This window comes from Sciurus carolinensis, chromosome 3, assembly GCF_902686445.1.
Source record: "Sciurus carolinensis chromosome 3, mSciCar1.2, whole genome shotgun sequence".
Lineage (NCBI taxonomy): Eukaryota > Metazoa > Chordata > Mammalia > Rodentia > Sciuridae > Sciurus > Sciurus carolinensis.
Genome location: NC_062215.1, coordinates 11,937,856 through 11,961,184, shown reverse-complemented (window position 1 = coordinate 11,961,184; position 23,329 = coordinate 11,937,856).

The following is a 23,329-nucleotide window of genomic DNA, read 5'->3' as shown; positions in this document are numbered from 1 at the left end:
TTCTGGCTGCACCACCTGGGGTCTGCACTCCCATCCTCCTTCCCTGGCACAGAAGCGAGAAGGCAGTGGGCAAATGGACTCATGGGCTGCTGGAGTGGGAAGCCAGGCTTTAGCTCCAGGGCATCTGTCAGTTTTCCTTTATCAAGTCCAAGTCCTTCCATCGCACTTGGAAATGCTAGATTGACTCTTGCCCAGGGTGACCATTTATTTGTGTAGGGCTCTGAAATGTGGGGTTTGGTGAAAGGATCCTATTGTATTCTCCCCTCCGCAGAAAACATTGGGACCAACCATAATCATGCTGTCAAAAAAGGGAAAGAGTTAATTAACCCCAAGAAAATATTCCAGTCCATTTGAATAATTAGGGTGCAGTTATTTAGTTTTTGGGTAAAGAAAAATGTTCCTTTTTTAAAAGGTGTTTGTATAAAAACTCCCCCAAATTACATAGAAGTTTCATTGGACTAATTTACATCCTCCTGAGCAATTACTATTTCACCCTATGGTCCTGACTTCCTAGAGTGAGTCTCCACTGTACTTCCAGGAGCATCCCAGGAAGTGGGTGGTAGCAACGTGGTTTACACACAGAAAGTTGGCTGTTTCCATAATTATCCCAGAGGAGCAGCCAGCCTGCGCGGTATGGTCTCTGGGCCCCACTGGAGAATTTGCACGGAACGTAGGTCTTGCAGATGAGGAGACCGTGTGTGTGTTGTGGGGGGGGAGGTATTTTGGAAGGGACCTGCCACAGGTAGAACCACTGCCCCCTGGACAGAGGCTCCTGCACCTGGTCCAGTGCTCCATCCACACTGACCTTCTGCTTCCCTTGAAGTGCTGGGCAGCTGCTCAGGGCCTTTGCATATGCAGATCCCACTGGGCACACCCTCCGCCTCTCTGGCCATTGTCTCCTGTCAAGCCTCAGACCTTCACTTCAGTGTCCCAGGTCTTGTCTGAGGATGGCATACACGCCTGTCCCTGCTACATGCTCTCATCGCAGAACGTCCTTAATTTCCAACCCCTCATGCTCTGGTCTGTAACTGTGTTGTAATTATTTAACTGCTTAGTTTTTTGTCCATGGCAGGCAGGGAATATATTTTATTCACCGCAGAACATGTAACCCTGTGTCTGCTTCACACCTCGTAGGCACTCAATTAATATTTGTGGAATAGGAGCAAAAGAAGGACATAGAAACTGTCTAGAGTTGTGTCACCTAAGATCAGGATAACCACTACTAACCCCCCGCAGTGTCCATTCAGAGGAAATGCACGCTGCCACTCACACAGGACCGCATGGCGTCCGTCATTCTGTGACCTGTAGGGCTGATTACTTGACATTGGTATATCTCCATGTCATTATTTTTTCTAATATTCTTCTACAGTATAACTTAAATATGAGGCTGAGCTGTATTTAGTTAACCACTTAGAATTGGAAATTTATGGGGTTTCCAAATTCTGCAATTATAAGCAACACAGCCAACTCTTCATCAGTCTTTATAGCTCCCTGAGAAGCTCACAGCTGAACAGTCTCTGATTACTGGGATGGAGGTTTTTCACGTAGAATTGCTTGATCAAAGGTCCTTTTGAGGACTTGGCCATATGCCACCAGGTTGTCTGAGGTGGTGACTCGTGCGTCCTTGAATCCCCAGTGCCTTATAAATGGTTGACAACTGTATCTTTGCCATGGAGTTGAACCTGTGGATATTCGGGGCTCTTTGCAGTCTCTGGCAAGACGGCTTTTCTGGTGTTACTGATGTTTCTTTGCTCCCGTAATAACCTTATTGTAAGTTAAAAATATTGTGAGTCCCAAATCCACCTCGCCTACCAACCAGGCGTCTGCTGAGCCTCGGTTTCCCTTGTGCCTGGAGCGGCCCATGCTGCCTGGGAGCAGCAGCTCCCAGCTGAGCGCTGGATTGAATATTGCTCACCCAGGAAAAGATCAACTTCAAAATTCAGTCTCTACCGAATGTGTATCTCTTTCATGCCACCGTAAACCAAAAAGGAAACATCGTAAGCTGAACCAAGGTCAAAGCGTCCGTGAGACCATGTTCCCTCTGAAGCCTCTTGCCCCCTCCAGCTCCTGGTGGTGCCAAAAGTCCTGGGTGGTGGCAGAATCACCGCGTCTTCACATGGGTTTCCCCTGTGTCTCTTCACCCCGTCCCACTCTGGACACGTCTGTCTCTCTGTCCAAATCCTTCCCTGACCATCTTTTTTTTTCTTTTCTTTTTTGGTGCTGGGGATTGAACCCAGGGGAATTACACCACTCAGCTCCATCTCAGCTCTTTTATTTTGTTTTTTTGTTGAGCTGGACATGGTGGCGCATCCCTGTAATTCCAGCAACTCGGGAGACTGAGGCAGGAGGGTCGAAAGCTCAAAGCCAGCCTCCGCAATTTAGAGAGGCCCTAGGAACTTAGCAAGACCCTGCCTCAAAATAAAACACATAATAATCATAAAATAAAAAGGGCTGGGGACTTAGCTCAATGGCAAAGCACCTCTGAGTTCAAAAAAAAGATTTTTGAGACAGGGTTTACGTTGCTGAGGCTGGCCTTAAACTTTTGATCCTCCTACCTCAGTCTCCAGAGATGCTGGGATTACAGGCATGTGCCACCACACCCAGCCAGCCTAATTTCCCCCTTGCCAAAGGACATTAGCCATATCAGATCAGAGCCCATCCTAATGACCTCATTTTAACTTGAGGGAGTCAGAGTTAGGACTTTGGGGTGGACAGGATTCAATGACAAATATCTAGAGTACTGTCCATCTCCTGAGTGATAATATTGTCACACCTACCGTTTTATCTGTCTTCACAGTAAAAGAAAAGCACAAATCTTTCAGAAAGATCACCTCTCTCCGCCCTGCCGGCCTCCCTTCCCTACTGAGCCTGCAAAGGCACTGTTTCTTGGGTGCCCGCTCTCCTGGCTTCTGCACACAGCTCTGTTTTCATTTCTACCCAGCTCGTGTCAAACTGGAAAATCCAAGGGACCCAAATCTCAGTCCAGCCGAAGATGAAGCGAGCCTCTGAGCCTGCCCTCTCTGCCCTTGAAGGCAAACAGGATGAAGAGTGGGGACCCGACTGTCCCTCCACCAAAAACCGCAGTGGCCAAGACAGAAAACCCTGGTCACTGGAAGAAACTAGGGAATTTGTGAAAACTCCCACAGGAAAGAGCAGAGGGCAGCGTATGTCCCTAGGCATTGAGGCATCTCCCAGGCCGCGGCCTCCACCAGTGGAGCTGTTCAAACCTCCTTTGGGATTCTGAGTTTGCGCAGGACTGTGAGTGTAATTCCACCATATTTTTTCAGGGGAAGGGATTGACTACCTGGTTGTTGGTGTGCGTGTGGGGGAGGGGAAGGGGGCATCTCACCAACCTTGGGTGTAGGTTCTTGGCTGGAAACTATATTTGCCAAAGGCGCCTCAGCCCCCCTCCCCGATCAGGCAATGGTGCGCGGTGTCCATTTCCGCCAGGGTAAGGTCATTTGCCATCATCAGTGGTAGAGAGGGTTTGTGAGCCACTGTGGAGCAGTTGGCAGACTGAAGCCATCGAGACGCCATCAGTCTTCTGATCAATGTGATTTGTCAACATAAAAGGTTTGAGCCGACGTGTCCCCCCGATGACACCCTGTCTTGGCTGAGATGGCCACAAGGCCTTTGTTGTTCATTCATTTTGCCTGAAGAAGCCCGGGAGGTGAGTGGGGGAGAGTCACAGCTGCGGTGCATCTGAGCCCCGTCTCCTCCGTCTCCTCGGCAGCGGCTCAGAGGGAACCAGACCCGGGCTTCCAGGCCCAGCCTCTGCCGCTCTCAGGGGGCAGGACCGTTTCAGAGGTCGCCAGGTCCCCGGGGGAGGGACAGAGCCACGGTGAGAAAATGAAATACATGGAAAACTGGATTCTGACGGTGAAAGGGTGGCTTCCAGAGCATTCGGCATGAGCGGCTCAGAGATTTTTTTCCTTTAAAGATTTTATTTTTTCTGACCACAAAAATAGTTGTGGTAGAAATCTGAAAAACATACAGAATTATAAGACAGAATCCTATAATCATTACCCAAAGATACCAAATGATGGTATTTTTTTCAATATCCTTCCAATATGTGACGTACTCTCTTGCTCAGAAGAGTGTCCTCAGCGTCTCATGATCTTGCAGGATAAATTTCTGCACGTGCGAAGACTTCTGTGGTTTCAAGGGGAAGCACCGGTCACTTCTGCAGACCATCTCCATCATGGTCTGGACTGTCCTTGTTTCCTCCACCTTTTCTAGAAGGACACAGAACAGAGCTCTGCTTACTTGGAGGTAGAAAGCAGGCTAAGCCCAGCATAGGCTGCTGGCTCCCTAGGAGCTGTGAACAGTGGACTCGAGGGCTGGGACAGGAATTCCTGCCTGCCTTGCCCTGCCCCTTGCCTAGGACTAGTACTGGGAGGTCCTAGTCCTTGGCCACCTTTGGGCTTTTCTGCTGCTTGACTGTGGCCTTGCTCCTGGTCTTCCACCTTTGTACAGGACCTGATGAGACCCTGTTCCTGGTCCTGGCTTACCTCCACCCTTTCACCCCCGACACACTGTCTTTCTGACTAGCCTCCTCCCTTTGAGAAGCTCCAGAAAGGGCGCCAGTGAGACGCGCTCTTGCAGTCTCCCTCGGCCCAACATCCACCCTCTCATCTCCTGTGGGAGCACCTGGTGTTTCTTTAGGGAACGTCCCTCAGTTACAAAGATGGACACCCCATCTGGCCAGTTAGTACCCACCTTCACTTTGGCTACCGTGATTGGGTCAGAGATGGACACGTGACTGAAGCTGGTCCTGTGAGAATCAACCCTGGGACAAGGGCTAGGCCTTCAGAGAATGAAGTGGTCTTTTTCTACTGGGGCTTCTAAAATAGTAGGACCAAGTCCTGGAGCTTCTGGGGTCATTATGGGAAGATGTCCTACCTGGGGCTGAAGCTAACCAAGAGAAAATCCGAGCCAGGAGAGGGTAGGATGGGGGCTGAGACAAAGGCCAACCAAGTCCTGGTGACAGCGCTTGGATCCTGAGGCTCGGCTGCTCCAAGAGTCCAGCCTGTGGATGGACAGTCCTGTCATCTTTTCCCTTAAGTCAGGCTGATGGGTTTTCGTCGTGACTGACCCACACAATATAACTAAGACTACGGCCCCATTCCCCTGGGCCGGCCGTCTGTTCTCACAGCCAACTTTGATGTCAGAGAGACCAAGTTTCCTGGAGGTTCAGGCACGCACATCACACAGTCCAGAAGGCCAGAGAGAAGTTCAAGGGGGAAAACTGGCCACTTTGAAAAACAGGATGGGAGCGATGGAGGGTTGGAAGCTTCAAGTTCACGTTGCACAGGATGCCACACTTAGAAACCGGCAACCACCCTTCGGCTGTATCACGGCCGCTGTTTAAGGATCCCTGGGGCCCAAGCCCCGTTTTCTCCTCTGCCCAGCATCCTGGTGGTCAGCGTCACCAGCACCCGCTGAGATCGTGTGTGTGCCTGTGCGGGCGGGCGGGGGGGACACAGGCAAGGACTCCATCCCCACCTAGAGGAGCCCTGGGGAGAGGTTAGGACTCAGGGGGAGTTGACACTGAGAAGGGCCCCTCTGCTCCCCATGGAGGGTCGCTTCTGAGCTGAGACTTGAAGGAACCTGTGGGAGAGAGCAGCCCCGGCAGAGGCAGAAGGTGGGCCATGAAGAGTGGGCACCAAGGCTACAAAGACAGAGCAGCTTGGAGGGCACCTGGACCCTTCTGGGCTGGGCTCTGCCCCAAGAGAAGGAGGAGGTCAGGTTGGTTGGGCAGGAGAAGACCCCGGGGAGGCCTGGAGGAGGGGCGGGCGAGAAGCCAGTCGCAGTGCCCAATAGACAATCCCCCCACCTGACCCCACTCCGCCCCTTCTCCACCCCCTTTGCCTCCCCACTTCTTTGCCTTCCTCCCCATTTCTTGTGCCCTGCCTCCCCTTCTTCCCTCTCTTTCCCCACGTCCCCTTCCTCCCCTCCTCCCCCTCCCCCGCCTTCCCCTCATCTCCTCCCCACTCCTTCTTTCCTCCCGATTCCTTTCCCTTGCTCTGCCTTCCCAGTCTCTCACTTCCAGTCTCTCCTCTTTCCCCCTCTTTCCCTTTCTCGTCCCTCCTACTTTTCTCTCTGGCCCTCCCTCCCTCTGGCCCCTCCCCTTCCGCGCCCCTCCCCCGCCTTTTCTCCCCGCCCCCTCTATAGGGTGAGGGGCGGAGCCTGGTCCTGCCACTCAGCAGCTACAGTCCCCCGCGAGCTCTTTGGCTCAGAGCTAACCCCCACCCCGCGACCCCGCAAAGGGGCCCTTGTGTTGGGGATGCTCCCAGCCCAGCCCCGGGGGAGGGAGGACCTGCGCCCAGGGAGGGAGGACCTGCGCCCCCAGGGAGGGAGGATCTGCGACCCAGGGAGGGAGGATCTGCACCCCCAGGGAGGGAGGACCTGCGCCCCCAGGGAGGGAGGACCTGAGCCGGGACGGCCCGGGGCGTCAGGAAGCCGTCGGGCAGGAAGGGAAGGAGGATGGAGCTGACTTTCCTCCTATTTTCTCTCCCTTGGGGGCCACAAGCGAAGACTTCTGGGCTGGGAGCCTTCACAGATGCGCAATCCCTTGGCAACCCAGCGCTCCTGTCCAACCTGGAGTGTTTAATTACCAAGGAAAAGAATGATTTTTTTTTTCCCCGAGAATCCATTTAATTATTTGATTGCACAGTAACCAAAGAGTGTGAGAGGCCCGTAGCCAGAAGGGACTTCAAAGCCACACCTTGATGTTGCTGAGTGGGGCACTAATGGTTTCTGAAGGCAAGAGATTGCTAAAGCGGGGAAAGCATTCAAAGCGCCTGCCGTCCTGCCAGCAGTCTCGAAAAATGCATAAACTCTGGAATGCTCCGGCGGAGAGGGAAGCGAGTTCAAAGGGACTGGGAGAGTTTTCATGTAAAGTTTAGAGTTTAAGGCGTGACTGCTGGCTACGGAGGCTCAGCGTTTGAACTCTTGTTTATTAAAAACAGTTTCCCAGCCATTCAGCGGGTTCCCAAAGACAACAGAGAGACGCAGACTTTTCCAGCGTGGAAGGTTTAAAGGCGGCATTGATTTCTACCGAGGGTTCGCCCCTCCTGTTCTTTTGTGTCCTCTCTCTTTCTTTTCGTATTTATTTTTTTGATCAAGTTTTTTAAAATCCCACTATCAGAGGGAGTCGCCGCAGAAAGAGGGCTCCTCCCCCGCCCGGACCCCAAGGGCGGCTCGCCCTGCTCCCTCTTCTAGGGGCTGGGGCTGCGCTGAGGTCCCCCTGCTCCAGGTCCAGAGTCGCCCTGGGGCCTGGAATCTGGTTCCGGGCCCAGCTCTGGCCTGTGCAGCAGGCTGCTGGCTGTGGGGCCCACACAGCTGGCGTTTCCTAGGTGGATGGAGAAGGCGGTACAGGCATCTGCCCTGCCCTGGACTCAGAGAAGGCCTTTGGCTCTCCAGGTCTGCTATCCAAGCCCAGGGCTGTGGGACAGTCTCTGGTAGTGACCCAACACTGACTTGGTGGGAACAAAAGATCACCGTTTACAGGCGACCTATGAATTCTCGGAGCGCCCTCAAACCATAGAACTCTCTATGGCTCCCACCTCCAAGGCCTCAGTTTTGCTGAAAGTTGACTGAGCCCGCCATGGGATAGCTGATGGGTCTCATTGTTCCTGGTGTCAGGAATGGGTAAACCTGACCTCGCCGGCCAAGCAAGGCCCCTAGGAACCAAGAGGCATCTCAGGGCCCAGCCGCTACCCATGTTGGGGGTGCAGTGGGGGATGGGGAGGCAGTGGGTGGGAACTGGTCTCTAGGGAATGTTTTCCTCCATGGGCTGGCCTCAGTCTCTAGAGGAAGAGGCCAGTGGATAAGGTGCTGGGCCTCAGTCTCTAGAGGAAGAGGCCAGTGGATAAGGTGCTGGGCCTCAGTCCCTAGAGGAAGAGGCCAGTGGATAAGGTGCTGGGCCCCAGTCCCTAGAGGAAGAGGCCAGTGGATAAGGTGCTGGGCCTCAGTCCCTAGAGAAAGAGGCCAGTGGATAAGGTGCTGGGCCTCAGTCCCTAGAGAAAGAGGCCAGTGGATAAGGTGCTGGGCCTCAGTCCCTAGAGAAAGAAGCCAGTGGATAAGGTGCTGGGCCTCAGTCCCTAGAGAAAGAAGCCAGTGGATAAGGTGCTGGGCCTCAGTCCCTAGAGAAAGAGGCCAGTGGATAAGGTGCTGGGGGCTCACCTGGGCCCTGAGCAAAGCGCCTCGGTCCTCTGGGTCCTGGCAGGGTTGGGTCAGCAGAAGCACAGCCCACAGAGGCTGTGGCCAGGCCTCCTTTAAGCCAGGCCTTCTCTCTCTCCTTGGAGAACATGGCTAAGATCTCGCCCAAGTCTATGCTTCCATTCTATTTTATTCCAATACAATAACCGGGCTATTTTTTTTAACACTGTGTTGTGTTTGACCAGAAGCCTCCTGTGCTGCCAATGACTATTTTCTTTTAAACCACTGTTTGAATGTAGCCAGGTCCCCCCACCCTGCCCCCCCAGCCCTATTTTTTTTTTAATGGGAAGATGGATCTTCAAGGCAGTTGTAACTGTCTTTATGACATAAGAGGAAAAATCATAAATTCCAAACCACAACGTCCCTGTTCACACCCATGTGCGTTCTCTTTCGGGTATGAATTTCATTTCTTTCTGAGTCAGAAAGAAATGCCGTGATGTGCTGGCAGACCTTTAACAATTGGCTCTCCGGAGGAACAAGCCCTGATTTGTTGCATTTGTCAATTTCCATGGTCGATGTGCTCCCACCAGCTACCAACCCGAGGCCCCTTGGAGAAGAAGGGCAGGATCGGCTGTCACAAGTTAGCCAGAGCTTGTTCTTGAAAGGAAGATTCCAGAATTGCAGTTTCTGAGAGCTGCCTGCTCCTCAGGATACCTGGGGTTCCTAAAGTCTGTAGACTTGCCTGGAGGGGAAAGAGTCTTTGGGTTTTATTAAAATACCAATAGATGTAGAGACTAAGCATGAAGAATATGGGGTTGGGACTTGCACAGTGATGTAGGTCTGTAATCCCAGGACTCAGGAGGCTGAGGCAAGAGGATCACAAGGTTGAGGCCAGCCTAGGCAACTTAGTGAGACCCAGTCTCAAGAGAAAAAGAGGACTGGGAATGTAGCTCAGTGTTAGAGTGCTCCTGGGTTCAACCCCCAATATCAAAACAACAAACAAACAAACAGAAGGGTTGGGCAAGTTATTCACACGAATACGTACTTCTTTGTATCATTGTGTAAATGGCCATAAGTATGTGTCCATATACATTATGTACATATGGATGTAATATTAAAATTCTACAATGCTATTGGTTGGCCAGGGGATTTCTTTATTCTTGCTTCTTAGCTGGTTCGACCTTCTTCAAATTCTGTTTAGGAAACATGGATTGAATTTGTGGGATGTGAAGGGTTTTCCCATAACTGTATCTAAGGTCCCATCCAGAGAAAAATAATATCTTTGCTACTGAAAGTTCTGGTCATGGCACTTTATAAATTTATACTTAGAACTGTGACCTTTAAGTTACTGCTAGTTGCGAGAGACAAAAATGTGTGTGTGTGTGTGTGTGTGTGTGTGTGTGTGTGTTACAGGGGTTCAAACCCAGGTCTTGCACACGATAGGCTAGCGCTCTACCCCCGCCTTCTTTTTTTGGCAATGTGGTGTTGAACCACTGAGCTACACCCCCTGGCCCTCTCTACTTTTTGAGATAGGGTCTTGCTAAATTGCTGAGACTGGGCTTGAACTTGCAATCTCCCGCCTCAGCCTCCCTGGTAGCTGGGATTACAGGCGTTTGTCACTAAGCTTACCTACGAAAAGGTATTTTGAGCTAGCATTCAGAGCCAGTGTTAAAAAAAAAAATCAATTTTATTGAGGCATAATTAGCACAAAACAAAACGCTTCCTCTCCCAAGTCAGTGTATACAGCGTTTCCTTCCCCCTTGGACTCTCTCACAGTCGGCCTTCACTTCCCTGACTCCAGACAGCGGCAATCACCGATCTGTTTTCTGTCACTATGAATTAATTTAGCCTGGGGTTTCTCAACCTTGGCACTGTTCTTTGCTGTCTTGTGTCTTGGAGGACATTTAGCAGCATCCTCAGCCTCTACTTACCAGATGCCAGGAGCAAATTCCAAGTGGTGATGACCAAGAATGTTCCCAGATATTTCCAAATACAACCCCTGGGGAAACATAATCATCCATTGCTGAGAACTCTAGAATTTCCTATGAATCATATGGCGTGTACCCTTTCATGTCTGGTTTCTTTGGCTCAGCATAGTTTTGGGGATTCACCCCTGCCTGTCGTTGGACATATAAATTGCTTGTTCCTTTTTTATTGCTGAGTACTAGTCCCTTGTATAGATATACCATAATTCCTTTATCTATTCACCTGTGATTGACATTTGGGTTGTTCCTAATTTGGGGTATATTAACAAATCTGTTATTTAATCCAGGCTTATTCATACCTTAAGATACGCAGCGACTGCTTCATGAGTGATTGCTCTCATTTCCAAGACTGCGTGGCTGTGTTTGCACTTCTCTTGAGGACAGGTGACATCATCGATTCCTATGTAAACATGTGATTAACTTTATAATAAGCTGCCAGCTGTTCTGCAAAGTGCTAGCACCACTTTGTATCTCCACCAACAAGGTACAAAGATGCATGAGAGTCCCTGGGGTTCCAGGTCCCCTCTCGCATTTGACATGATTACCCTTGGATTTCAAACGTGCCTATGGAGCACAGCTCCATGCGGCTCTGGTGACTCTGATGACTAGTGACGTTGCTCACCTTTTGTGTGCTCTGGGTCACTGGTATATCTTCTTTTGGGAGATATCTGACTACACCTTTTGACACTTTAAAAATTGAGTCATTTGACCTTGGGGTGGGGTGGCCTGTCTGTAGTCTTAGTGACTCAGGAGACTGAAGCAGGAGGATGGTAAGTCGAGGCCAGCCTCAGCAACTTAGTGAGCTCCTGCCTCAGAAAGTGAAATCTAAAAAGGGTTGGGGACATAGCTCAGTGGTAGAGCACCTCTAGGTTCAAGCCCCAGTTCTGAAAAAAAAAAAAAAAAAATTTGGGTCACTTGTCTTTGAGAAGTTTATGTTTTAGATTTTGATAGAGTACAATGTATTCACTCTGTTTCTTTTTGTTGTTGTTGTTGTTCTTTCTTTTGTGCATACTGGGGATTGAATCCAGAGGTGCTCCACCAATGAGCTACATTCCCAGCCCTTTACGTTTAACTTTGAGATGGGATCTCAATGAATTTCTCAGGCTGGTCTTAAACTTGTAATCCCCCTGCCTCAGCCTCCCGAGTTGCTGGGGTTATAGGCATGTGCCTGTAATTGGGTGATTAAATGTTAATCTATCCTATTCCAGTATTCCTGGGGTGAACCCCACTTGGTCCTGCTATAGTATCTATTTTAAATCACTGGGTTCAAATTACTAATATCTCGTTAAGGAATTTTGTGTACCCAAGAAATATTGATTTGTTGTTTTCTTGTGATTTCTATCTGGTTTTGGTATCAGGTTATCCTGGCCTTAATGAATAGGCAGAGAAGTGGTCTCTTTTCTGTTTTCTGAAAGAATTCATGGAAGATTGGCATTATCTCTCCTTAAATGTTGGATTAGAAATTACCGATGTAGACACCTGGTCAAAGTTTTCTTTCAGAGAATATTTTAAATTACAAATATAATTTCTTTAACAGATTAGGACTATTTCTGACTTCCTATTTCCTTTTGGGTCAGTTTTGGTAATTCTGTCTTTCCAGTGTTTTTGTCTATTTTATTTAAGTTGCCAAGTTCATTGACATACAGTTATTCTTGATATTTCCTTATTATTTTTTCTTTATCTGTGGAATTTGTAATAATGTTCCTTTTTCATTCCTTCTAATGGTAAATTGTGTTTTCTCTCTTTCTCCTTGAGTAGTCTAGTTATAGTTTTATAACTTTATTGATATTTTCTAAGAATTAGATTTTGGTTTCGTTGAGTTTTTCTGTTGTGATTTCTACTTTTTTATTTCTTTAATTTCTGTTCTATTTTTATTATTTTTTTCCTTCTGCTTAATTTGAATTTAATTTGCTCTTCTTTTACTTGGATTTTTTTTTTTTTTTTTTGTACTGGGGATTGAACTTAGGGCTGCTTAGCCACTGAATCACATCCCAGCCCTATTTTTTATTTTGAGACAGGGTCTTGCAAGTTGCCTAACTTAGGCTAATTTGTTCCTAACTAATTTGCTGAGACCGGTCTTGAACTTGCAATCCTCCTGCCTCAGCCTCCTGAGTCACTGGGATTACATGTGTGTGCCACCACGTCCAGAGAAATGAGCCACCTCTTTTGTTTTTGTTTGTTTGTTGCTTGTTTGATTTTGTGGTGCTGGGGATTGAACCCAGAGTCTCACAAATGTTAGGCAAGCACTTCACCACTGAGCTATATCCCCTGTACCCAGATCCTTACTAAGTAGCATAAACAGTTGATTTTAGGTCATTCTTTCCTTGTGTAAGGTCTAACACTACAAATTTCCCTCTAAGGACTGCTTTAGAAGTATCCTCCATATTTTGATATCTTGCGTTTTTATTATCTTTCAGTTCAAAATATTTTCTAATTTCTCTTGTGATATTTTTTTGTTCCAAGGACTATTTAAAAGTATATTGTTTAGTTTCCAAAACATTTTAGGATTTTCTAGCTATTTTTCTTTTGTTTTAAAAAATCTAATTCTCTGGTGGTCAGTGAGTATAATCTACAATTTCAGCCCTCTTACACGTCGTATTCAAAGTTGTTTTATGGTGTAGCAAATGGTCTATCTTGAGGAATGTTCCATGTGCATTTGAAAAGAATGTATGTGCTACTGATCCTGGATGGAATATTCTAGTAATGTCAATTAGGTTGACAGTGTTGTTGTTCAAACCTTCTATATTTTTACTGATTTTCTATTTGTTCTATCACCCTCTGAGAAAAGAAGTTTAAAATCTCCTGTTATAATTGTGTATTTCTTTATTTTTCCTTGATGCTTCATGCATTTTGAAACTGCATTAGATACATATACATTTTTGATACTTCTTGGTAAATTGACCCTTAAGTCATTAAGAAATATCCCTGTTTATCTCTGATAATATTCATTGTCCTGCTGGGACTGGTGGCACATGCCTTTCATCTCAATCGCTCAGGAGGCTGAGATAGGAGAATCACAAGTTTGAGACCAGCCTCAGCAACTTACACTGGAATAAAAATTTGAGAAAGAGCTGGGGATGTAGCGCAGAGGTGGAGGTCAATTCCCAGTGCTGGAGAAAAAAATAATCTGTTGTCCTCAGCTTTTTAGGTGTATCCTAGCTTTTCCCATCCTTTGACTTTCAATCTGTGTTTTAACATTCACGGTGTGTTTCTTATAGACAGTATAAAGTTGGGACTTGCCCTTTTTTTTTTTTTTTCTTCTCCTTTTTCTTCTTCAGTTTTCTGATGATCTGCCTTTTAATTGGAGTCCTTGGACCATTTGCAGTTCAGGTCCTTATCGACCTGATTGGCTTTCTGTATCATCTTGCTTCTCTTTTTCTTCCTTGACTGATCACAACCTACCTTCAAATAATTTTAGAACCTTGTCTTAAAGTCACATTTGCTGGCTTACCAGGGGGCAGGGGAGAGGAGAGAGTCAGGAAGCTTCTGTGCTGAGGGTGGGTGACCGGGTCAGGAGCTGACGGGTTGTGGCGGTCAGGCAGTGGTGCTCCGGAGCGGCGGGCTCATTCTGCCTTTGAGGAACTGATTCTGTGCATGGCTCCCAACTTCAGGTTCAGCAGAGTCACATGAGAAGCTGGACATTAGCCACGGCGGAGCTCTGACACCAGGGGATCGTGTCCTATCAGGCAAATGTCACAACCAGGACTTTCTCTGGAGAAGAGCTGGCTTACCAGCACACGGAGGCGGGCGGAGGGCTTGCTTTCTTGGGAAGGCTCTGTCATTTCCTTTTCGCAACACCATGCCTGGCGACCGAGTTTTTTGAGTTCCACCAGATCAGTGGGGAAAACGATGAGTTTCTTTTGCGACCTTGAGCTGCAGGGATCAGAGCGTGTGGCTGGAGCTCTAGGAATTTGGCTGTGCCTTTAGCTCTGCGTGCCACCTGAACTTGGAGGTGGACGTCTGCTTTGGGGGTGGAAGGAGGAACTGGGAAGAAGGGGGCAACCTGGGGGTGGGAAGCAGTGGGGACCAGCAGGGTCAGGAGTTCACGCTGAGCTCTGTGGGGTGTGCCGGCAGCATCTCCTGGGGCAGAAGGTCAGAGAGCGAGAGAACCGGGCAACGACCCAGCGACAGGTCGTTAGGAGGTGGTTGGCGACTTTGGAAATCTGTTCAGGTGAGAGTTGGACCTGAGGCGAGGGGAGGGAAGGGGTGAAGAGAAGGACGCGGCAAAGTCAGGCACCTTTGGAGGAGCTGCCAGTGGAGGTGGCCGGAGGCGGAGCAGTGGGAAGGTTGAGCCTGAAGACAGGCAGCCAGGGAGCCAGGCAGGTGCCTGTGTCCCGGTACACAGGAAGTGCTTAATAAACGGGAATGTCCTCCCTTCCTCATCAGCTTTAGAGACGAGTCCTGCTCTGTGAGAGAATCCACCTGGAGCGCTTTGAGGATCAAATGGGACCTGAGTGGTGCAAGGCCAGGTCCCTGGTATGCCCTGGACGTGAGCTGGTTGTGGATGTGGGTCTTAGACAAGGAGTGACACCCTCCTCCCCGGGGGACGTCCCTCAGGTCTCCTCTGCTGGACCAGGTCACCTGGATCCCCTGCAGGGCTGAGGTCAAAAGCTGCCCTGAGGACATGAAGGGAGCCGCTTCGTTTCTTGGAGCCCTGCAGACCCAGGGTGGCGGGAGCCCCAGGCTCCCAGCACCCTCCTAGCTGGGGTCCCTTTCCCCACTTGGTCCTCTGGGCTGTGTTCTGAGAACCTCGGGGCTCCCCTGCTGGGCCCTCCGGACTCTGTCGCTGGTCCCACCTTAGCTCCCCCAAGCTGGAGGGCCATACTTGTGCAGCTACCTCCTCCTCTGGGTGGACTGAGACACCCCCCAATACAACGCTAAACTTGAGCAGAAATATAAGGGAGTCAACAAGTCCTGGCCTCCCTCTACTCCAGAGCTTTTGGGAGAAAATTAAAATTAGTTTTTGGTGCCCTTCTTTGTAGGCGACTGTCTAAGGACATGCTTAGATTGTCATTGGACATGCTTCCCCCCATCACCTCAATCAAATCCCTCCCTTATGCAGATGACTGACTTGTCTGTCTGTCTGGTCTCCCTCCCTCGACAAGCTTCCGGGCCTCCCCAGGTGATTCTGTCCAGCTGTCCTTGGAGCTAAAGGAATTGGGGAAGATCTAGGCAGAGAGCTCATGTGCTCCCTGTGTGACCGCGCACTGGCTCGGGATGGAGTAGCTTCCCAGACTCCTTCAGCTTTATTATTTAACAATCATATTTGTATTTCAATGCATGCAAAGGCTTACCTCCTTTTCTCACTTAATATTACATTGTGACCATTTCCATACATTCTTAAATATTCTTTGGAATTATTTCTTTATTTGTCGTAGTCTATCCAATCTATCTAGGCCAAACTATATTGAACTAATTCCCAGTTTTCAGACATTTAGGTTGTTGTTATTATTATTATTATTATTTTGTACTGGGGATTGAACCCAGGGGTGCTTTACCACTGAGCTACATCCCCAGCCCTTTTTATTTTTTATTTTAAGACAGGATCTTACTAAGTTGCTTAGGGCCTCACTAAATTGCTGAGGCTGGTCTTGAACTTGCAATCCTCCTGCCTCAGCCTCCCAAGTCACTGGGATTGCAGGCATGCACCAGCATGCTCAACGGGTTGTTATTAATTTTAAAATCACCACGAAGAGCACTGTGATTAATAGCTTTATACACGAATCTTTGTATACAATTCTAATTATTTTCTTAAGAGATATTCCTGAACCTGAGACTGGGTAAATCCAGGAATATGAGGTCTTAATTCCTAGTAGCAAATTTCCCCTGGAAATGTTATATGACTCTATTTTCACTAGCTATGAATCAGAGTTCCTGTTTCCCAAAATCTTACCAACACGGAGTATTTATTTATTTGTACTGGCGGTTGAACCAGAATCCTCAAAGGAAAGAGAAAGGCAGGACCACCTCCTCATCAAAGCAGCCGCTGAGAAAACCGGGGATCGTAAGTCACTTCCGTCTCGAGAGCTACCGGTTCCGACTTTTGGTTGTGCTTCTGTGGAAGAAGAAGAAGGGACAATCCCACTCTCTCTCTCTCCACCCCAGGGACAGTGGTCTTCAGAGAAGGCAGCTCAAGAAGGTCCGAGTTGGCCATTCCCATCAGGCCTCAAACCAGGGAGTAGAGGCTGATTCATTCTCCCCAGGGACCCGCTTCCCTCCCTTATTCCCTACTCACTGCGAACCACGAAGAGCCAGGCTCCAAGGTCCCTAGCACTGTGATCTCCCAGGAGGGGTGGCAGGTGTGAGAAAGAGAACTGGCCTGTTTTGAACCACGTGTGCCGGACCGACAAGCACATACTAATATGTAAACCACACCGCGACCAGAGCGGAACTGCGGTCAGCAATGTGCGAGAATATCAGGAGGCTGGGCAGGAGGGGTGGAGGCTGGGACTGGAACGCCAGCACACAGACCCTCTTCAGGAAGGACCAGGCTTGGCTGAGATGTCAGGACCAGAGAGAGCAAGTGAGGTGGGAGAAGATGGAGGGTCCAGGTAGGGTGACCTTGAAGAGCGATCAAAAGGCAAAATGCAGAGGACCCGGTGAAGAGTGAGCCATTACCAGGAGCTGGAAGAACGGTGGCCAGTGTCCTGCCCCATGGCCTCGGGAAGTCTGTGCTCTCTCGACTGCCACCCAGGATGGAGACAGCAAAATGCCCCTTCCGCTCCCATGAGCCCAGTCCATTTCAAGTTCCCGTGGCCTGTTTTCCTCCCGGGGGTTCACGATCACTTTTGCCAGCTTGGGAGAACACTCCCCAAGGAACCAGAGTTAGGAGTGGGAAGCTGGTACCTTGACATCGACAGGCCCCGGGATTCCCACTCCCCATCACCACGCCGGTCGTCCTGCAGCCGAGGGCTTGCGATCCTGACCGTGCAGGGACATGTTGGTGAGCTGCTGGTCTCCTTCCGGACGTCCTCTCGTTGGTTGAGCATCTTCTCCAGGGTTGGAACCAGGGTGGGCAGGAGGTGGCAGAGATGCTGCCCGTGGAGTGCGCAAGCCCACCTGCTCCGAGGACGCCTGGGTTCCAGAAGGAGCAGCCCAGGCCCTCGCTGGAGACCTCAGTGGCCCTCTTGGTAAGCCTCCAAGAGGCCTTTGTTCTACAGCGGAAGACCAGGATTTCAGGGCCGCCATCTCCTGGCTGGTTGCTTGGAGGGTGCCGGGAGACTCTCTCAGTGAGGAAAGAGAGCTTTGGCTCGAGATCACAGAGAGAAGCCAGTTCTTTTCTGCTTTCTGTTCCTCGCTTGAAGAGAGGCTCCGGCGCTGGCATTTACTGCCGTTGTTGTTTTTGAAGGTGAAGCAGCGGAGCTGCCCACTGGCCTGCACTGATGCCCCAGAGACTGGGACTTAACTGGGGCGGATGGGACTCCCTGGGGAATTCTAATGTGCCACCAAGCTTGAGGACTCCTGGCTTGTGACTGTGCTCTTTTATGTTTACCCCTAACCACGACGGGAGCAGTGGGCACCTTCTCTCCGACACGGGCAGTGGGGGCCTCATTTGGAGACCCAGAGCCTACACTGAGGGCCTCCATACATGGGTCTCTTGGTCCATGGTGACCCCGAGCACTTTTTTTCTGTCATCTGTATCAGCGAGTGCAGGACTTTGGGGCAGATGTTATGAAGATGACGAAAACATCTCTCTGCCTCTGAGCGGTGGCCCTACCTCGTCTCAAACCCTGGTTAGAACTTCCGAGGCCTGGCACCTCCAGTGACGCCTTCTCTAACAGCCTCCTCTCTCTACATCCCGGGATCTCCCTGTTCTTTGAAGGTGGAGCCTTCGCTGGGCTTACCTTCACCAGCTCATGGGAAATGCAGCAAACGCCCTCAGGGGCCAAGTGGGTCCTGAGCCTCCTGGGGTCCCCAGTGCCTTCCGTGTAGCTGCTCAATTAACATTCTTTGTTAAGCCTCTCCTCTGCCTGCTGGCGTCCCTGGGACCAGCTGCCAACCTGGCTGCCAGCTCCTGCCCCCGTTGCCTGTCCCCCTGGCTGGCGTCCCTTCTCTTCCTTGCAGAACCACCGCCACGGGTCACTGCAGGTCCGTAATTCAATGCTGGTATCACCTGGGGGACACAGCCCCCACCTCCTCTCTCCTCCCTTCCTGGCTCCTCCTCACATCGCCCCATTTTTAGCCTCCCCCTCATTCCTGCCTTCCTGAATTAATCAATTCCAAGGACCTCGCTTCTCTCTTCCCCGGAGGGAGGCCCATCAGACACGGCTGAGTATCCTCTCCAAGCATCTCACCTGAGAGGAGCCGCGCCCACCGGGAAGGCAGGTGCGGTGGCCGCGGCCGCCTCCTGCTCGACGTGGACAGTCCTGCGCCGGATCGACGCTCCGCGAGGGCCTGCGGCTGCAGGAGGGCCCGTCCTCCCTCCTTTTGCTCACCCTCCCCTCAGAACCGTGCGCAGAGGACTTGGCTTTGGGCACCCGCATGGCTTCCGTCTGGAATGTCCTCCCAGAGATCAGGTACTGAAGACGGATTCCCCAGTGGAGGAGATGACTGGATCCTGGAGGCTCTGACCTCCATGCGGATGGGTTTAAAATCTGAAAGGACGAGTGGGCGGAGGTGGGAGCTGTAGGCGGGTGGGGCTGGTTGCAGAAGCAGGTCCCTGGGGGTGTGTCCTGGGGGGCTGTATCTTGTCCCGCCCCTTCTCTGTGTCTCTGCCTTCTGGCTGCTGTGAGCTGAGGGGCTTCCCCCAGTCATTCCCTTCCGCCATGATGTGTCTGCCTCACCTCAGGCACAGGTCAACGAGCCAGCTGACCGTGGACTGAAACTCGAGCCAGGACAAACCTTTCCTCCTCCAAGTTGTTTGAGGCAGGTGTTTTGGTTACAGCGACACAAAGCTGGCTAACACAGGGATGTTGGTCATCCAGGATGAACAGACTCTGGAGGGCCCACAGCCTGGTTCCCATTGGATGACCACACCTGGGGGCATCCGTGGAGAACCAAGGGGCTTACCAATGGCGATGGTTACAAATGAGAAATTCTGCTGGGGACAGAAGAACAGGCATCCAGGCTGAGCGAGGAGTGTGGGCCAAGACCTGGAGGAGAGGAGAAACCAGAGACTCCAGAAGCACCCGGTGGCTGGAGCCGGGGAGCCAGGCAGGGCAGGCTGATGAGCGGGCGGGGCTCTGAGCCAGGCTGTCCCTGCTGGAGGACTTGGTGCCCCATCCAGCAGGCTGGGTCTTCAAAGGGGGGCTGGGAACCTCTCAGTGGTGAACTAACGGTAGAGAGCTGTGACTGACATATAGAACAAAAAAAGCAGGAAATACAATTGCATTGCGTGCAAAGACGGTAAGAATGGTTTTGTGACATTGTATTGGAGTTTTATAGGTAGAGACGTCGGCAGGGGTGAGCTGGGTCCCCCCAGGGAAGAGGCGTTTCCCACCAAGGGTCGTGGCCATTGGAGGAGGGTCCAGGGAATGTTCTTGGGGCTTCTCGTTCTGGGGTCAGCTCCGCCTGGAGCTTCGGCCTGCACCTGGGCTGCTGGCATTTCCCCGGGCTGCGGGCTGTTTGAAGGCTTAGCTGTGACCTGCTGCTCAGCCCTTGCTGAGTGCAAAGCCAGGAGGGAGGGGTGGGCGTGCGGCCGCGGCTTAATTAAAACAGGGAGCGGTTGACACCAGGGACCTTGGGTGGTTTTTGATCTCGCGGGTGCTCTCACGCTGCCTTCTAAGTTGAGGGGGAAGAGAGCATTCCCTGCTTTCTTCTTCACCCTCCTCCACCCTTCACAGGCCTGGCAGGTGCCGCGGGCCTTCTGCCCTCCCTGGGGCCCCTCCTCCTCCATCTTGAAAGGGCCGATCCTGGGTGCCTTGACACACGGGGTGGTGTTTGTTGGAAAGTGGGATTAACCAGTCACCAGTTAAAGGACTGTAGTCTTGACCTTCTGAAGGGTATTTCCCCCCTCCCAAAAACATAGCTGGTGTCCTTACAAAATGACATGAGAGTATCTGGTGGCAAATCTAGGGAGTCTCTGCATTACTTGGCAAAAAACCAGAAGGTACGTAGGTGTTGGGTCAACAAGGCCCAAATTCACGTCTTGGTCCAGACCTTTACTAGCCACGGGGCCTTGCGATTCAACTCCGCAGAGACTCTCTTTCCAGGGTCCCGGGGGGATTGTGTGATGACGCTCACAAGGGCGGACCGTGCTTGCTGGGTAATTCAGCTGTGCTCAGACAACTGGAATTACAGCCATGATTGTGTCCCTTGACATCTAATGTCAGACCAGGTGCAGTGGCACACGCCTGTAATCCCAGCGGCTCAGGAGGCTGAGGCAGGAGGATCTCGAGTTCAAAGTCAGCCTCAGCAACTTAGTGAGGCCCTAAGCAACTCAGCAAGACCCTGTCTCTAAAGAAAACATTAAAAGGGCTGGGGATGTGGCTCAGTGGTTAAGTGTCCCTGAGTTCAATCCCTGATACCCACCCCCGAAAAAAAAAACCATCTAATGTCAGGAAGTCGGGGCCAAGCAGTGGGTTAGCCATCCCATCTCTTTGTTTAGCACATGGACAAACTGAGGTCCAGAGACTCTGAAGTTTGCCAGCGTCACATGATGAAGAGATCAAATGCAGTACCCCTGTGGAGGGCTCTTGGCTGCATTTGTAGCTAATCTCTCGGGAGAGTGGGTCTTGGACTACCAGAAAGACCCGTCCGCCCACCCCTCAGTCCTCGGGAGCACAGGCGTGTGTTTACCATACGCTGTGTGGGATCCGCAGACCGCCTTTGGCGATGGTGTGAGGCAGAGCCCAACTATTCCCCCAATCCTTCCGCTTCTACCTCTTCCCATCTCGCTCCAGCAGATGAGTGGCAGGCAGGGCATTTGGTGCCAGCACCATTCCTATTTTTCAGAAAGAGAAACAGGTTTGGAGGGTTAAATGACCAGTGTGCGTTCACTTGGCGAGTACGTGGTAGCACGGGGGTCCAGTTCCAGTGCCTGCCGCTGCTAATGGCTGATGGACAGGGGACTTTTCACCAGGGAGACAGCAGCCATCAGTTAAACACTTGAGGACAGACGTAGCAGCAAAAAAGGTCGACCCAGGAACCTGGTGGCTGGTGATGGGTCTCCAAGTACCCAGTGATCCAGATCTTCCATAAATCCCAGCACGAGTCACCTAAGCAGGCCATCCCTGTGTGGCACCAACTCCGGTGGAGTGAGATCAGCAAACTCCCCTGGCGTTTCCCCATAACCTGTAGGTAACGGTGAGATGCATTAAGTGACGCTCATTAGTCACCTTGTCCAGGGGAGGCACAGAGCCAAGATTCTCGGCGACTCCCTCCCTCCACTGGTGTGTTCAGGGCTCGCTCCACTTGGGGCCCGGTGTGCTGCCTCCCCCTGGGGCAGAAGCCGGATCCAGCCATTCCTTCACGATGGCGGGAACCTGATGGTGTGCCCCTGAGCGCATTAAGGACCTGAGAAGGTGGACCCTAGGTGCCTCAGGCCTGGTGCTGCACACAGGCCTGTGTGTTCTCTGGCTTCCAGGTTTCCATGGTAACCTAGAGCCGGCCACAAGCCGAGCTCTGTTCCCCAAATTCTTCTGCGGCCACCGCTGTCCTGCCTTTTGCACAGGAGGACCTGAGGCTCAGAGAGGTGGAGTCAGGTGTCTGACTGGCTCACAGTACCGGCAGCGGATGGAGCCCGGGCTGGAGGAGCCACCTCATGCCAGGGTCATGAGAAAGGTGTCCTTCTGTGTTTTACAGGCTGGAGGCGACTTTGAGGAGACACAAGATAGGGAGGGCAAGGGGCTTGTCGGATGGGGCTACAGGACCCACTGGGAGCCAGCGTCCAGGGAAGCCATTGGACTTACAGACCCAGCATCCTGGGACTCCAGAGTAAGCCTGGGAGCCTGGTTAGGTCCAGACTGCTTGCCAGCCAGGTCCAGAAGAGGAGGAGCAAGAGGAGGGACACGCGAATGGGAGCAGGGGTGGGAGCCAGGGGCCAGCGTGCCGCCCAGCCTGGGCCGTCCGGGAAGCCGAGGGCCCCAGGAAAGCCGTGCACTGCGTGTGTCCTTGCAAGATCTGAGTGCCAATCTCAACTGAGCCTGTGACGGGCTGTGTTTGCCTGGACAAATGACCGCAGCTCCTGAGTCGGAGCTTCTGGGTTACAGTGAAGATACCAGGTGGGAAGGAGCGAGAGCACCTGGCAGGCAGGACGGGGTGAACTTTGCTCTTTCAGCTTCTTCTTTCCTCCCCGATGGCCCTGTGTGTGCTGTGCTGAGTGGTTGGAAGCTGTTTGCTCAGGAGGACTGGCCATGTACTTGGAAAGTCCAGCACCTACAGGGGTCACTAAGCTGTGTGGCCGTCTCCCCATCTTTCTCACTGAGACCCAGCTCCATTCAAATACCAGGCACGTGCTTATTTCATGACCCCTTTCATCCCCGAGGATTAATATTGATTAGGTTGAGTCACAGCGAATAATATTCCCTTTGCCAATAATGGCTTTGACAAAGAAGAAGAACCTTGAGGCAAACTTCTGGGAAAGTTTCTTCCTCTTAACAAAGGTTGCAAGTTAGGGATTCAAGTCTTTCTACCTTTCGATGTCCCACTCTCCTGGTTTTCTGAGAGTGTGACAGTTGGAGCGACAGCAGCTACTTTGTGATCATGAAGGAAAAGTCATTAAACTCACAGAAATGCTGACTGGGGAGATCTGCTCTTGGTAAACCGCATTCCTAACTGTATCAGTTTCCAAATTAGTATCAGTTGCACGAGAAGAAATCTAGCAACCTCTGGATCATTCTCCTTACTGTTCAAAAGCAGCTTAACTGATACACCCAGCAGTTATTGTTTTGTTTTGCTTTCATTTTCTGACATTCCACTTTCTCACACATGAGAGACCCCACAGCTTTGGGAGGATGGAGTAAAGATCCATCCTAAACTCCCCTCCTGTGCCTAACCCTCCCCGTTCCCTGCCTCTGCCGACCCCAACCCCTTCATCAAAAATTCCTGCTCTTACCCAAGAAAGCCGCTTGCTGACCCAGGGCACTGACTCCAGCTCACTCCAGTCCCACCAGCGGCCAGTCCCAGGGCCCCTCTCCTCCGCCCCACTCCCTGTCTAGAGTCTAACCAGCCCTCCCGGAAGCCTGCCCTGTCTTTTCCAGCCATTTCTGATTTTCCCTCCCCTTGATCTTGTACGGGAAATA